Source organism: Elephantulus edwardii, unplaced genomic scaffold (genome assembly GCF_000299155.1).
Source record: "Elephantulus edwardii isolate Elephantulus edwardi_28Jun2011 unplaced genomic scaffold, EleEdw1.0 scaffold00239, whole genome shotgun sequence".
Lineage (NCBI taxonomy): Eukaryota > Metazoa > Chordata > Mammalia > Macroscelidea > Macroscelididae > Elephantulus > Elephantulus edwardii.
Window position 1 is genome coordinate 4233905 of NW_006399989.1, and position 12106 is coordinate 4246010.

Consider the following 12106-nt stretch of genomic DNA (forward strand, 5'->3'; position numbering starts at 1 on the left):
CCAGGGGTCTTGAGGGCAGACAGCTCAGAGCTGAGATGCTGTGGACACAGAATAGGGATAGAGGTCAGCAGGAAGAGGAGTCCTTACTTGTCATCTTGCTTCCTCAAACTAAATTCTAAATTCCTTAATCTGATTTTGGATAATTCTTGTAATGGCATTAGATTTCTGGGGACCTTGGATAGTGTGAATGTATTCTGCATTCAGGACAAATGCTATTTTTTTCTATTTACATTTTATTGATTATGCAAAGGCATTTGACTGTGTGGATCATAACAAAACATGGCTACCATTGAGAAGAATGGGAATCCCAGAACACTTAATTGAGCTCATGCGAAACCTATACCTAGATCAAGAAGTTGTGCAAACAGATCAAGGGAACACAACATGGTTTAAAATTGAGAACGGTGTCTGTATACTGAGCTAATTATTTGGGAAGCTAGACCCTATGAAGAAAAATGTGGCATCAAGATCAGAGGAAGACTCATTAATAGCCTGCATTATGCAGATGACACAGCCTTGCTTGCTGAAAGTGAGGACTTCACGTGCTTGCTGCAGAAGATCAAGGACTGCAGCCTTCAATACAGACTGCATCTCAATGTCAAGAAAACAAAAATTTCCATCACAGGACCAATAGGCGACATCATGATAGATGGAGAAAAGGTGGAAACTATCAACAACTTCATTCTTACTTGGGTCCACAATCAACATCTTTGGTACCAGCAGTCAAGAGATCAGGAGACATACTGCACTGGGAAAGTCTGCAGCCAGGGATTTCTCCAAATTATTGAGGAGCAATGATGTCAGTTTGAGGATTAAGGTATGTCTAATTCAAGCTATGGTCTTTTCAGTAACTTGCTATGCATCTGAGAGCTGTACTATGCATAAGGAAGAAGAACTGATGTTTTTGAGCTGTGGTATTGGAAAATAGCTCTGAACATCCCATGAACTGCCAAAAGAACAAACCGATATGTCTTAGAGAAAGTGCAGCCAGAATGCTTCTTGTAGGCAAAGATGATAAAGCTTCATCTGACATACTTCAGACATGTTGGTCAGAGAGGCTATTCCTTGGAGATGGACATCATCTTGGAAAGGTGGAGGGACAACTAAGGAGAATAAGACCCTTAACCAGGTGGATTAACACAGCAACTGCAGCAATGTGCCCAAGTGTGTCAGAGAGTGAGAGAGATGGCACAGATCCGCTGTTCATAGGGTTGTTATGAATCGTACTTGTCGCAATGTCGCCTAACAACAACAACAAAGAAGACACAAAGCCTTTGAGCTGTGGAGTTGAAGAAGAGAATCGAGTGTCTTATGGATGGTGAAAAGAACCAAGATGATGTGCCTAGATGAAGAGGAGCTAGAGTGCTGTGCAACAGTGAGCATGGTGGATTTTGGCTCGCATCTTTTAGACTTGGACCAGGACATCATGCTCAGTAAAACAGGTCAGTAGAAGAGAGGATGACCCTGAAGTAGGTAGGTTGACACACTGGGTATAACATGGAGCTGAAGCATAGCACTGTGGGGACGGGGCAGGACTGGGCAGGGCATCCTCCTGTTCAACATCGAGTTACTGAGTCAGTCAGCTGGGCCTAACAACAGCTGACTGAACATGTCACACTCATGCCCCTCTGCTAGGAACTGGTTTTCTCTGTCTGAATGGTGTGCTAAAGTCAGGACTAAGGGGGGCTTAAATCCACTTGGAAATTCCCCATCTTGATTAAAGAGCTGAGAAGAAAGGCTCTTGCATGTTTTCCCTGCTCGAGTGTGGCCGGATGGTGACATGACGCTTGGAGCTGTGGCAGTTCTTTTGTGACCATGATGGAAGGTCAGGAAAATGCCACCATGGAGCCTCCTGGCCAATGCCCAAATCAAAATCACCCTGTCAGCCAAACAACCCATGACTGGGAAAGTCTCTGATCCTCAGTTCTTCCACACAAAATACCCCAACAGGTGTTTAATGACAGGTACTGTTGTTCTCTTCTTCAGGAACCAAATCACAACTCCCTCTAAGTTTAGCAGGACACATGCCTCACCAGGGCACAAAGGAGCTCTGGCAGCATAGTCCTAGGAAGTAGAGACACAGCCTTCCCTGCAGCTGTGACTTCATTCTGGCCAGTGGGATGTGAGCAGATTGAAGGCCTGCAGTGTGACTAAGGCCTGGAAAATGGGATAGGATCAGAAGTGACTTGACAAGTTCTGGTCTGGGCCTCCAAGAGAAGCTGACTGAGCCCAGGGCACAGGGGTCACCCTGTGAGCTGCAAGGTCTGGTCATCAACGTGGGTCATGGCCTCGTCATGCATGACCTGGCCTCCCAGGCCAAACTCCAAGTGGCCCTTGTTCAAGAGCTGGTGGACCTGACGTTTCTGCTCCTCTGAGGCCACATCACTCTACCACAGCCAGAACTTCTGCTCCACAGTGATGAAGCAGCACTGTGGCCAGCAGGTCAACTTCTCCACCACGGACATGTAGATGTTAGCTGCATATGCCCGCATACTCTCCTGGACCATGTATATCCAGCCCACGTCCATGTGGCTGTGTGGCACCATGATGGCCCAGATGAGACCCATGGACTGGCCCCCCAGTGGCCACAGTAGGGCCATCTGCCAGCAGAGGGGCCCCATTGCTGCCTGGGTCTATGCGTGGCCAGACAGGGGCCACAAATGTGAATGTGTTGTTGTTGTTTGGTGCTGTTTAGTATGACTCTTAGTGACCCTAAGAACTACTGGTCTGAACACCGCCCTATCCCATGCTATTCTCACATTCAAGCACATTGTCGCAGTCACCATGTTGACCCATCTGGTTGAGATTTTCCTCTCTTTCGCTGCCCCTCCACCTTTCCAAGCATGATATCCCTTTCCAAGGAATAATCTCTCCTACCATTATGCCCAAAGTATGTGAGACTAAGTGTTATCTTTGCCTCCAAGTAGCACTCTGGCTGCACCTTCTCTAAGACATACCTGTTTGTTCTTTTGGCAATCAATGGGATCTTCAGGGCTCTTCAACACCACAGTTTAAAGGCATCAATTCTGTCAATCTTAGTCAAAGTCCAGCTCTCAAATGCATAGCAGTGACTGAAAAGACTATAGCCTGAATCAGGCACATCTTTGTACTCAAACTGACATCATTACTCCTCAATAATTTGGAGAGTTCCCTAACTAAAGATTTTCCCAGTGCAATAATATCTTCTCATCTCCTGACTGTTAACAAGTGTATTGATTGTGGATCAAAGTAAGATGAAGTCATTGACAGTCTCAATCCTTTCTCCATCCATCATGATGTTTCTTATTGGTTCAATGGTGAGAATTTTTGTTTTCTTGATGTTGAGTTCTAATCCATATTGAAGGCTGCAGTGTTTAACTTTCTGCACTTTCAGCAAGTAAAGTTGATGAAACTTCCTTCAATCCAATCCTGATGCCAAATTTTTTCCATAGAGTCCAGCTTATCAAATAATTTACTTAGCATATAGATTAAATAGGTATGGAGAAAGGATACAACCCTGATACACACCTTTCCTAATTTTAAGCCATGCAATATTCCAATGATCTGTTTCTAGGTATAGTTTTTGCACGAGCACAATCAAGTGTTCTGGAATTCCCATTCTTCTCAATGTTACCATAATTTGCTATATTTGTGTAGGTCCAATCTAATCACATGAGCTTTTAAAAAGAAATAGGAAAACAAAAGAAAGCTCAGAGAAATTAAAGGACTGAAGAGATGGGGCAAATTCCAGGCATGAGGACTCACTCTATTTGCTGTTGTTGGCTTTGAAGCTGAAGAAGGAGCTAAAGAATGAATGCAGGCAGCATTAAAACTGGGAACCTCTTAAAACTGACAGCAGTATTCGGCTGACTCATGAATTTTTTTTTTAGTCAGAATCAACTCATAGCTGACCCTTCATTGACTTTCCAAGGCTGTAAATCACATGGGAGGAGATTGCTCATCTTTTCCGATGGAGGTGCTGCCTTGGGTTTAGCAAGGGCACTCCCTACACCACCAGAGCCCTCCTCATCTGAGAGCCTGTAAGCAAACAGAAACCTCAGCCTTATAATTGCAGGGAACTTAATCCTGCCAGCAACCCAAACAAGCAGGAACTGGTCCCTCCAGCTTCAGAAAGGAATATAGCTCTGCTGACACCTTATCTGACCTATTAAAAAAAAAACACCAAAAAACAACTTTGTGTTTTTTAAGTGAAGTTGGTGATAATTTGTCACAGTAGGAAAAGAAAACTAATATAACCTCCTTTATTTCAACTTTATAATTTGTCTTCTACCACATCAAATTAAGTATTTTGCTTATACTGAATTATATCAAATTAAGTATATTGGATCCAAGTTAAGATGAAACCGTTGACAGTTTCAATCTTTTCTCTATCATGATGTAGCCTATTGGTCCAGTGGCAAGGATTTTTGTTTTCTTGAGGTTGAGATGCAATCTGTATTGGTTTTTTTTTTAACATTTTTAATCGAGATTCTAATGAAAGTTTATAGAGAACTAGATTTCCATTCATTCGTTGTTGCTCATTTTCCTCCCTGTCCACCTCCTAGTTTGCTTTTCTCTTTGGGATAAAAATTCTTTCATTGTTGTACAATTCCCCACCCCCACTCCAGTCCACTTTACTAAGTAGCTCTTATTCTGGACTGTTGTCATGCAAATAATACCTAATCATCTATTCCTTTTAAGCAGTTCTTTCCCTCATCTGTTTCAAGATAGTGTACATTATTTACCCCCTCTTTTCTTAGTTTACCCAACCCCAATGTCAGTCCTGATTGAAGGCTGCAGTTTTTAACCTTCTGCAGCACTTCAAGTCCGCTAAACTTTCATCAAGCAAGGTTGTGTTGTCTGCATAATGAAGATTAGTGAGTCTTCCTCCAATCCTGATGTCATATTCTTCTCCATAGAGTCAAGCTTCTTTAATTTTCTTAGCATTCAGATTAAATAGGTATGGAGAAAGGATAAAACCCTGACACACACCTTTTAAAACATGCAGTGTTCCCTTGCTCTGTTCACACAATGGCCTCTTGGTCTAGGTATAGGTTTTACATAAGCACAATTAAGTGTTCTGGGATTCCCATTCTTCTCAGTGTTAGCCATAATTTGTCATAATCCACACAGTCAAATACATTTGTGTAGTCAATAAGGCTCATATAGACATTCTGCTGGTATTCTTTGCTTTCAGCCAGAATCCATCTGAGATCAGCAATGACATCCCTGGTGTCACAGCCTCTTCTAAATCTAGCTTGAACTTCTGGCATTTGTCTATATACTATTCAAGCCATTAAAAAAAATTATACTGTTTTATTTACAAAGTTCGTATAATTGTTTTCCACACTGAATCTTTCCCATTTCCTTGACCCACCCCTCCCTCCAGCCATCAAATTGTGTGACCCTAAGATTAACCTTCCCCACCCTGTGCTCATCCTTACCCCTCTGCTCCCCACTTCCCCCCTTGGATCCTCATACTCATTCTACAATAATGGTCTTATACAGTATTTGTCCTTATGGGACTCAGTTAGTTCACTCAGCATAATGCTCTCCAGTCCCTTTCAAGTTAGATAGTAATTTACAAAATCATTGTTCCTGCATGCTGTGTAGTATTGAATTGTGTGAATGCACCATTATTTCTTAATCCATTTTAATCCATTCTATTGTAGTTGGACATTTAAGCTGTTCCCATGTTATTGAAATGGTAAATAATGCTCTATGAACATTGATGTATAAGTCTCCATTTGTGTCTCAGTTCCCATTTTCTTGGGGTATATTCCAAGCAATGGAATAGCTGAGTCATTTGGAATTTCTATGTTCAGCCTTTTGAGGAAACACCAAACTGTCTCCCAGAGTGGCTGTATCACTTAACAAGCCCACTAACAATGTATAAGAGTTCCTATCTCTCCACATCCTCTCCAATATTTATTACTTGTCCTGTTAAACTATGCCACTGTTACTGGAGTGAGATGGTACCTCATTGTGGTTTTGATTTGCATCTCTCTTATTGCCAGCGATTTTGAGCATTTCTTCATGTGTCTGCTGGTCTTCCCATGTCTTTTGCCCATTTTGTAATTGCATTATCAGTCTTTTTCTTGTGGAGGCCCTGTAGGATTCTGTAAACTTTTAATATGAGACCCTTGTTTGAAATGGTATTGTCAAATTTTTTTTCCCAGTCAGTAGGTTTTCTTTTCACTGTTTGAAAAAGTTTTTGATGCACACAGGGATTAATGTTATCCTCTTCAGACTGAGCATTTCTGGTTGTATTTGGCTGTCTCTTTACACCATAGACCAGGGCCATCTAAGCTTGATTCCAGTTTGTCTCTGATGAACTTTACAGTTTCAGGCTTTATTCACAGGTTTCTGGTCCACCTTGAGTTGATATGTATTTTGTGTATGGTGTGAGATGTGGATCCTGTTTCAGCTTTCTTTAGGTAGCAGTCCAATTTTGCCAGGATCATTTGTTGAAGAGGTTGTCATTTTCACATTTGATAGGTTTTATTTCCTTGTCGAATATCAATTGACCATAGATGTTGTTTGTTGTTAAGAGCCGTTAAGTCGCTTTTAACTCATAGCAACCCTATGTACAACGGCCCTGAAACCTGCTCTATCCTGTGCGAACTTTACTGTCTCTGACACACTGACTCCCATTACCCTAGTCATTGTATTAATCCGTCTCGTTGATAGTTTCCCTCTCTTTCTCTGTCCCTCCACCCTTGCAAGCATGATGTCCCTCTCCAAGGATTGGTCTCTCCTTGCAATATGCCCAAAGTATATCAGATGAAGTTTCAGAATGCTTGCCTCCAAGGAGTAGCCTGGCTTCACCTTCTCTAGGATGAACCTGTTTGTTCTCCTTGCAGTATATTCAACACTCTTCTCCAGCATCATAGCTCAAAGGCATTAATTTTCTTTCGATCATCCCTAGTCATTGTCCAGCTCTCTGATGCATAGCAAGCAATTGTGAAGGCCTGGATCATGTGCATCTTAGTCTCTAGACTGACATCGTTGCCCTTTAGTACTCTGGAGAGGTCCCTGACAGCCAACTTTCCCAATGCAATTTGTCTCTTGATTTCCTGGCTGCTGGTACCGAGAGTGTTGATTATGGAGCCATGCAAACTAAAGTTGTTAACAATCTCAGTCTCTTCACCATCTAGCACAATGTTGCCAATGGGCCTTGTGATGAGAATCTGTTTTCTTGATGTTGTGCTTCAATCCATATTGAAGGCTGCAATCCTTGATCTTCTGACCATAGATAGGTGGATCCATTTCTGGGTTCTCAATTCTGTTCCATTGGTCTATGTGCCTGTCATTGTACCAGTACCATGCTGGTTTGGTTACTAGCACTATGTAGTAGATTTTGAGGTCAGGGAGTGCTATGCTTTCCACTTCATTTTTGTTTTTCAGAAGTGCTTTGCTTATTTAGAGTCTCTTACTTCTCCAAATAATCTGGAAAATTTCCATTTCAATCTCCTTGAAAAATTAATTTTGTATTTGTATTGAGATTGTATTGAACATGCTTGAAGATTACTTTTGGTAGGATTTCCATTTTCACAATATTGAGCCTTCCCATCCATGAACATGGAACATTTTTCCATTTCTTTAGGTCTTTTATTGTGTCTTGCAGAAATGTTCTGTAGTTTTCTTTGTATAGGTCTTTTGCATCTCTAGCTAGGTTCATTCCAAAGTATCTCAGTCAGTGGTTGGCTGTTGTAAATGGTGCTTTCTTGGTATCCTTTTCTTAGTTCTCTTTGTTACTATAGAGGAATCCCACTGATTTTTTCACATTGATCTTATATCCTGCCACTCTACTAAATTGGTCTACTAGCTCTAATATTTTTTTTTGTTGTTGTTGAGTCCTTCGGGTTTTCTGTGTACACTATCATATCATCTGCATACAGTGACAGTTTAATCATTTCTTTGCTGATCTAGATGCCTTTTATTTTCTTCTCTTGTTGTATTGCCCTAGCAAACCCTTCCAATACAATATTGAAGTGGTGACAGTGGGTATCCTTATCAGGTCCCTGTTAACAAGGAAAATGTCAAGCCATTTTTAAATGATCTTTAGCAGTATTTTGTTTGCATATAGTATTAATTCTATTGATCAATAATTTTCACATTCTTTTGGATAACCTTTCTTGGGATTGAGATCAAACATGGATCTCTACCAGTCGGTTGGTCAGGCAGCTGCCCTCCAAAATTCCTGGTATAGAATGGTGCGCATGTTCAGGGCTGCATCTGTCATTTGAAACATGTCAATTGGTATCCTGTTGATTTCTGGGGCCTCCCCCCCCCAATGCCTCCAGTGTAGCTTGAACTTCTTCCTTCATTACTGCTGACTCTTGATCATTTGATACTTCCTAAAATATTTCCATGTCATCCAATTCATTTTGGTATGGTGACTCTGTGTATTCCCTCCAACTTCTTTTTTGATGATTTTTTGATCATTCAAGATTTTGCTCATAGGTGGTCACACAAGTTTGCCAGTAAGGAACCATGGCGGGCCCAAAATTCGCGGCGAATTTGTACTCCTTACTATTTTGCATGAACTCCACGTTCACCCTCACCGTCGCCGTGGGCGCCCTATTCTTCAAGGGGATGTTCAGTCAAGGAGCAGATCTTATCTACGAGCACACCAACAAAGGGAAAGCTGTGGAAACACATCAAGCACAAGTACCAGAACCAAGAGTAGTTCCTCAGGAGTCTCTATCCAGGCAAGAACCACCAGATCCACCCACTGGCTCTTTGTCCAAAGTCAAGGCCTCAGCTTGAAGATGATGCTTCAGTTATTCTTCACAGACCACCTTTACCTGCCGGCTAGAAATGGCTTCCCTAACAGACTCTAACTTCTGCTGATTTTGACATATGTCTCTTCAAATCATCAGCAAATAAATGTAAATTGTCCTTGGGGGGGAAAAATTTTGCTCATAGCATACCTATGTATTGCAACTCAAGTCTTTAATTTGTTTTTCAGTTCTTTCAGCTTGAGAAATGTGAGCAAGTTCTTCCCTTTTTATTCTCCAATTCTAGGTCTCTGCATATCTCATTATAACAGTTTGCTCTCTTAGTCTTCACAATTACTTGTAATGTGTCAGAAAGCTGGACAATGATTAGGGATGATAGAAAGAGAATTGATGTCTTTACACTGTGGTGTTGGGGAAGAGTATTGAATATACCATGGACTGCAAGGAGAACAAACAGGTTCATCATAGAGAAGGTGAAGCCAGGCTATTCCTTGGAGACAAGGATTCTGAAACTTCATCTGACATACTCTGGACATGTTGCAAGGAGAGACCAGTCCTTGGAGAGGGACATCATGCTTGCAAGGGTAGAGGGAAAGCACAAGAAAGGAAGATCCTCGATGAGAAGGATTGCTTCAGTGACAGTAAAATTGACACAGGATACAGCAGGGTTCAGAGGTGTCATACATAGGGTCGCTATGAGTTGCAATGACTGGAAAGCACATAACAGCAGTTGGCTTTGTCTTCCCAAGCTACCTTTTGAAATCTGTTCAGCTCTTATTTCAGCATCTCTTCCCTTTGTTTTGGCTTCTTGATGCTCTAGTGCAATTTTCAGGATCTTTTCTGACATTCATTTTGGGTTTTTTCTTTCTCCTCAGTCTTTTTAGTGACCTTTTGCTCTTTTCACTAATGATATCCTTAATGTAATCTCACAACTCTGTTCAATGCATCAAACCTATTCTTAACATAATTTTTAAATTCAGATGGGATAGCCTCAAGATCATATTTAGTTCTCATGGAATGTTTTTTCTTTAGCCTCAATTTGAACTTGCACATGAATAATAATTGATGGTTTGTTACACAGTCAGCACCTGGTCTGGTTTTGACTGCTGATTTGAACTTCTCAAATGATTTATTCCACAGATATAGTCAATCTGATTTCTATGCAGTCCATCTGGTGAGTTCCATGTATAAAGTTGCTGTTTATCGTTTTTCAAAATGGCATTTGCAATGACTAAATAATTAAACATACAAAATTTGATCATTCCATTTCCAGCCTCATTTCTGTCACCAAGTCCATACTTTCCAACTACTCTTCCTTCATTGTTTCCAACTTTTGCATTCCAATCATCAATTATCATTAATGCATCTCGACTGCATGTTTGGTCAATTTCAGACTTCAAAATTTTATTAAAACCTTTAATTTCAGAGATTGTGAAGATGGCACAGATAGGATAAGGTTCAAATCTGTTGTTCATAGGGTCACACTATGAGTCCTACTCAACTCAAAGGCACCTAACAATATCCACCACATCAAACAGTTTCAAGTTTTCCAGCTTCATTTTGCCAAGCCCTTGTGAAGAGCTGTTTGCTTCACCTAAAGGTTCCCTTCTGTCTAGAAGTTTCCCTCATCTTTCAGGTACTTTTTACAGGTCTTTTATTACGTTTTTAAAATTTGAGTGCAGCTCTCTGAGGAAGACGCAGTAGCTCCTGCAGGCGTGCGGTGCAGCTCCTGCTCCTGCTCCTGCCTCACCGCTGTTTGCTCTCTCTGGGGAACAAGTCGGTCAGGAAGCCGCTCCTCAGCCATGGCTTTTAAGGACACCAGAAAGACGCCTGTGGAACCAGAGGTGGCCATTCATCGGATTAGGATTATCCTAACCAGCCACAACGTAAAATCCCTGGGGAAGGTGTGTGCCGACTTGATCAGAGGCGCAAAGGAGAAGAACCTGAAGGTGAAGGGACCGGTCAGGATGCCTACCAAGACTCTGAGAATCACTACAAGGAAGACTCCTTGTGGGGAAGGTTCCAAGACTTGGGATCGTTTTCAGATGAGGATCCACAAGCGACTCAATGACTTGCATAGTCCTTCTGAGATTGTCAAACAGATCACCTCCATCAGCATTGAGCCTGGAGTAGAGGTTGAAGTCACCATTGCAGATGCCTAAATCAACTATTTTAATAAATTGACTATCCATTGGTAAAAAATAAAATAAGAGTGCGGAGAGGCGATGCGTCCCCGGACCTGGCCCTGGCCCGGTGGGCATGAGTTAGAATTGAAGCCCATCCCTCCACCTGATTGCAACCAGCAACATGTGGTTACTAATTGCTCTTCATTCACCTACTGATCCCTCCCAGAAAAAACGCAGACAGCGTTCTCAGAAAGCTCCACTGCTATCTCACCAACAACCGCTGGAGGGCTCCAAACACCGCTATGGAGCGCCACAGTCTCGCAGCCACTCTAGACAGGTATTGCCTCAGTTTGATACAACAGCAGAAAGCGGTTTCCATGCTTACCAGAAACGTCATTATTGAGACCAGGCAAGACATTCAAGTCGGAAATATAAGCACCTCCAAGTTTCCATATCTAACTTTTGAGAGTCCACATACTTCTTCCAGTTCAGCAACATTGGGACTCCCACTAGGCAGGAAGAATCCCAATCAGTCAGAACATCACATTTCCAGAAGACCCTTAGTTCCAATGCTCAGTCCCCAAAGCTCTGGGGAGCTGTCACACTTCAAAGCCTAGCTTACATGTTTATTCCACCAGATATCCAGACCCCAGAGTCTTCCCAGCGAAGAACTCGCTCCTCCAGATCAGAGGGAAAACAACATTCGAAGTTTCCCCTTCATTCTAGTACTCCCAAGAGCCCAGAGCCTGGCCCTATTCTGGTTAAAGACACTCCTGAGGAAAAGTATGGGATACAGGTCACTTGGAGAAGACAGCAGCACCTGTTGACTTGCCTCAGGGCAAAAGGGAAACTGAGCAGAAGCCAATTCCTTGTAAAAAAACTGAGACCAGATTTGCTCTTTATTAAGGAGCTCAAGAAATTGACTGATGGTTTTTAGAGTTGCTAGTCACTTTTCTGGCTCCGAAGAGAGTGTATCAACAGAGCAAAATGTAAATTAGCACCAATAGGGAAAAGATATTTTAACTAGAGTCCTGATTCCAAAGGAATTCAATGCCCTGATCATGCTTTTTAAAATAGCAAATGGTGGCAAGCTCTGGTGGCCTAGTGGCAAGAAGCTGCACTGCAACCTCAGAAGTACACGGTTCGAATCCACCAGATGCTCTGCTGGAGAAGGAGGAACAATCTCCTCCTGATTTGATGATATACACAAAAAAAGTAATAAAATAAAATTTAGAAAATAATTTTTAAAAATAGTGA

The 12106-nt window shown here is 41.9% G+C and overlaps 1 pseudogene; it reads left to right on the forward strand.

Annotated features, from left to right (window-relative positions):
* Positions 1-11030: 11030 nt before the first annotated feature.
* Positions 11031-11786, forward strand: LOC102851908 (annotated as a pseudogene).
* The last annotated feature ends 320 nt before the right edge of the window (positions 11787-12106 follow it).